This window comes from Rutidosis leptorrhynchoides, chromosome 7, assembly GCF_046630445.1.
Source record: "Rutidosis leptorrhynchoides isolate AG116_Rl617_1_P2 chromosome 7, CSIRO_AGI_Rlap_v1, whole genome shotgun sequence".
In the NCBI taxonomy this organism is placed as follows: domain Eukaryota; kingdom Viridiplantae; phylum Streptophyta; class Magnoliopsida; order Asterales; family Asteraceae; genus Rutidosis; species Rutidosis leptorrhynchoides.
Window position 1 is genome coordinate 34478159 of NC_092339.1, and position 5754 is coordinate 34483912.

A 5754-nucleotide genomic window follows, 5' to 3' on the forward strand; every position below is an offset into this window, starting at 1 on the left:
TATTACTAATATGCAATGATGTACATCCTTCCTTAACAACTTAACCATTGTTAACTACAATCTCTGTTTCAACTTAATGAATTTCATTTCATAATAAACCAAGTGTATTATTCAATTACATAATTGATTTTACAATTTCATTTTCGATGTACTCGAAACTTTCCAGAAAACATCATCTTTTCCTTGTAAGGTTCACAAAAATTCCACGAGCATCAACATCCTTCACCGAGGAATAAGAATAAATAATGAAGTATCGATTACATTAGCGAAATACTCCGCAAAGATTATGTAATCTTTAATGTTTTAGAGATTAATCATTTCTAAGTCAAGCCGAAAATTAAATGAGCTTAATATGATATTAACTCATTAAATCTGTGTTACATCTGAAGAAAATATACATACACATATTTTCATAAAAACGGTAATAAAAATTCTTTTGTACAAAGTATTAATTGTGAAATCTTTAACGGGTAGGTAATATCCGGGAAATATATAAGTTCGCAATTAATATGTTACACTGTACATTCTTCAACTTTGATTCAAAAATTATTAACAATGCTCACAGCGATATAAAATCGTTTTCATACAAATTCAATTACATATTCTGATATTGACGGATCAGAATCCAAGTCATAACTCTGAACCGGTGACATCATTCTTAGATCTCTACGTCTTTCAAAGCTATACTTTGACTTTAAATCTGTGCAAGATCCTTTAGCATTGTTTTTACTGAAAATAACCTTGCAATTTCTTTTCAAAAGTATCCAGTATTATCAACCGTTCAACCAGTCAACGACGACCTTTCAGACTTGTAACTTTGGCATATACGTTTTTGTTACTGGGGAACCTTTCATGCTGCACCACATTAACAGTAAAGGTACCAACAAATTCATTAATCTGTGACTTAAAGTCTCTCCGAAAAACCATTATAATTGTTCATTGAAACCCTATCATGTACTCATCCACATCTTGTAACGGTAATTGCCATTACAACTACCGGGAATTAGCAATCAGTATTTTGAATTTCGCAGCAATTATACGCCAACAGTTATATATATCTCCTAGACTTATTTACTTCGAATGTGAAGTTTCTGAAGAACACCCAAACTGCGAAACTAGTTCTCCGAATTTTGGAAAAATGCTGATGAAGCAGTAAAAACTGTAAACAACCTTAACAGTAAAAAGTTTGATGATAAAGGATAGTGTGCTGGCAAAGCTCAGAAAAAGAGAAAGTTTGGAACTGAAAAACGGATTGAGCAAAGTATGAAAGAGGCTGTGGATAATTCACAAGGACGAAACCTGCCTTCAAAGAATCCAAATGATTCAGTATCTGCTGAAGCCATTAATGAATACCTTGCTTCTGAATCTAAACCCTTGCGGACAATATTCTTCATCATCCTCTGATATAAGAAATTCTAAGATATCATCGTATCATTCATTATAAATATCCTCCATATTTCTGGAGATAATTCCATAATCATTCTTATCGGAAATCAATTTTCTCCTTGCGATATCTGTGTTACATCATAAAAGAAACTATTTTAGTTTCTAAATTCTGAAACTTTCAAGTTTAAAATATGAATATTTTGGAAGTGGTGTTGGGAGCTGAAGCATGAGTTAGTATAATATAATGACACTTGATCAACGTGATTATATTACAGTAAGTCATGCTGAGTTTCTAATGGAACGTGATAAAGGTTCACAGATCATACCCTCATCATGAACCATGTTACATAACTCTTTCATTCTATTTAACCTCTAAACATATCAAGAAAATATTTTCTTGATGATTCGGTCTTTTCCAGATATTCTGGTAATTTGACAAATCAAGATCGTGCCATTACAATTTCTTTCTTAGAACATTAACTATGTTTATTCCGAAATGTATAGCTACAAATTCTGGACCATTATTCGCTTGACTTAAAGTCGGGAAGAGAAAACGAAAGCATGAAGCTCCGAAATATAATGGAAAATATAAAGCCCGAAAACAACCCCGAAATTACAAACCGTGTATATCAATGTGTGTAACGACCCGTCAAAATCGCTATTGACGCAGCACGTTAATCATTGATTCCACAGTGAGGTTTTGACCTCTATATGATACGTTTTGATAAAATATTGCATTCATTAAAATAAGTGACTTTCTAAACATAGAAAGTTATAAACATGTGGGCGAGTGCTTAGGTATAAGCAAAATCCCAAAATACATAAGTCTTTAATTTACAGGTTGACTTCACAGTCCAATTATTTATTACACAACGCAGTTTTATTTTGAATGCAATAAACTTTGTACAAAGCATGAGAGACTCCATGCAGGCAACAAGCACATCACAGCGGAAGCAGTCTAAGGACCTGAGAATAAAACATGCTAAAAAGTCAACACGAATGTTGGTGAGTTATAGGTTTAATTGCTCGAGTCATAAACATATATAAAGATAGACCACAAGATTTCATCAAAAGTTTATCAATAGATTCTACGTAACAGAGCACCCTGGTAACTAAACTTAACGCTATAGTGATAATTACCCCATTCGTTTTAATACACGCAAACCAACGTGTCTTAAACTCAAATAACATACGTCCGTTAAAAGGCTAGCGCTCTAGCTCGGACGGGGATGTCAAGCCCTATGGATCCATATACAATTATTCGCGCCTACCAGTCCATATCCTATGTACTGGCAGCTACTAGTTACCAAAGCTATGGGATTTTCAGTTTAACTCAGTGTAGAATTTAGTATGTACTTGTGTCTTATTGCGTTTAAAATAAATTGCATGTATTCTCAGCCCAAAAATATTTAAAGTATTTAAAAAGGGAGACTATAAACTCACAGTTCAATATTGAGACTCAATATTGTTGGCAAATTGCGTAGACGTAATGATGGTAGACGACTGTATGGTTGACCTTGGATTCAAGAACAATACCCCGAACAATACCCAATATTTTCTTAGCTTAAAACGGTTTGAAATCCGAATTAAAAATACCCTCGAATATACTTTATTATTATTAAACTTAAAATTAAAATTATAATTAAAATTATAAATATAAAATTTAATTACAGAAGAAGGTGTTGAAAAATTTCGTCGAGCAAACTGGTGTATTTATAATACTTTTCCATTTACTGTAGCTCATGCGATCGCATGAGTTTTCAGTGTTTTTGCCATGCGATCGCATGGCCGCCTTTTCCGTTTTTGTTTGCTAGTTCGTCGACATCAAATAGTATTTTACTGTAGCAATAGTGGTACTGTAGCAAATAGTGTTTATTGTAGCAAATAGTATTTTACTGTAGCAAATAGTATTTTACTGTAGCAAATAGTGTTTACAGTAGCAATTAGTGTTTTACTTGTACATCTTATAATATATATATATATATATATATATATATATATATATATATATATATATATATATATATATATTTACATAATATTAAATCATATAGAGAATTGGTTTAAATTAGTCGAAATTTTCCGGGTCATCACAATGCGTATAGCAATATAAAGACACGGGAGAATGAAAAACAATATAACCCCAAGGTAATAGTAGAAGAAGATAACCTCCTCTGGTGGCAGATGAAAAAGAAGAATGAATGATATGATAGCCAAGAAAATATCAAGAATCAGAACTGGATGAAGCATTTTCACAAATCTTTTGTAAGTATGAAATAAGGAAGAAGATTATAGAAGTGGTGAAAATAAATGAAACGGAAGAGGTCAATTTATAGCAAAATATCAGACATAGCAATCGAGGCAGATTACGCATTTAATCAAAGGAAATCCTAATTTCCTTAAATTCTGAAGAATCAAATCTTATTTAAATTATAAAGATTTTCTATTCCTTAAATTCCGGAAATCAATCGTTACTACATCAAGAGATAAGACGAATCTCTATTCTCCATTTCACTCTATTACGATAACTTCTCTCATACGCTTCAAGTAATCGGATTGTTTTATCCGTATTATTCAATGGTGATAAAATTCTATTTACCAACTCATATTCGTCATGAAAACATTTTTATTGTTAGCCATGACGACCTCACTCAAATTTCGGGACGAAATTTCTTTAATGGGTAGGTACTGTCACAACCCGAAAATTTTTGACCAAATTTAAACTTTATCTTTAAATGATTTAACATTTCCGACACGATAAGCAAAGTCTGTAAAACCGAATCTCAAAATTTTTGAACTATTCAAGTACCCTTCGGTTGTTCTCAACGATTCGCGAACCATTATATGTAAATAGATACATATATATACTATAACTTGAAAACGTAACAAAGTTTTAATTGCATGATACCGTACAGTAAACTTATTGGTTTATATATCTATTTGAATATATAAGATTTCAAGTTATTTAGTAAACGATAGTAATATTCGATTATTGATTCGATTGATATTTAGATAAGTTAACTAAAACGTTTAAGATGAACCAGTAAAACACTAATTTGCTACAGTATTTTCAAATTACTACAGTACCCGAAAAGCTACAGTATTTTCGAAAATCACTATTTGCTACAGTATGAGCTGGAGATGGGTGCCATGCGATCGCATGGCATTTGTCCACATAAACCATACGATCGCATGGGAACAGAATGGAGGCCTGGTACTATAAATTCGTTCGAAATCAGTTTGTTTTAAATATATATATTTTTCATCTATCCCGATCTCTCTCTATATTATATATTATTATTATTATTATTATTATTATTATTATTATTATTATTATTATTATTATTATTAAGATTAATATTAATATTATTATTAATCTTATTATTATTAGTAGTATTATACATAAAATACTACGACGAGGTCATGAGCGTGTCACTTTCAAAATGGTTTTCGAGCGGGATAGAACTAATGAAACCATGGGTTATAGCTATGGAGGTTATGGGTAACGCTCGTGGGTATTATTTTGCAAGTCAAACCTAGTGTTTATCATCTCTGTTACGTCTACGTACTTTCCTGCAATATTGAATCACAATATTGATACGTGAGTATTCATATCTTATCTTTTATATATTAATAAAGTATCCATGTCTAGTGCTCGAGTATATATGTTTATGCATGATTGTATGCTAAATTTCGTCGTTAAACAGTTTATAATGAATTACGAATTAAATACATATATTACTGGTAAAAGGTATATGATATACATGTTTTTGGAAAGCTGGCGAAAAATCAATAACTTTTCATTTAGAAACCGCGTAATTTCGATGAACGAATCAAAAGATATGGTCAACTGAATTATAATCGACGTTAATTGGAATTGCTTTTGAATCTGCAATTAATATTTAAACAACTTGTTTGTAAGATTGATAAATTGGATTTTTTGAATATTACCAACCGAGTAAATGAATTCTTATATAAGGTACGTCTCGTTTTGTTTAACTATTGTCAAAATTGACTTTTTGAAACGACTTTGGATAACTTTTGTAGGTCGATCTCGAGCATTAGGATTGTGATACACTATGACCCGACCTAGCTTGTTAGACATATATTGACCAACATATGTTCTCTAGGTTGAGATCTACGGTTATTTTGCATTCCGAGTTTGGTCACATTTCGGTGAATGACCTTATGTGCTGCTAAGGTGAGTTTCATATGCTCCCTTTTTAATTGCTTTTGCAATCTATATTTTTGGGCTGAGAATACATGCACTTTATTTTAAAAACAAAGGACACAAGTACATACTTAATTCTACACTGAGTTTGAACCGAAAATCCCTTAGCTTTGGTAACTAGTAACTGTCGGTTATAA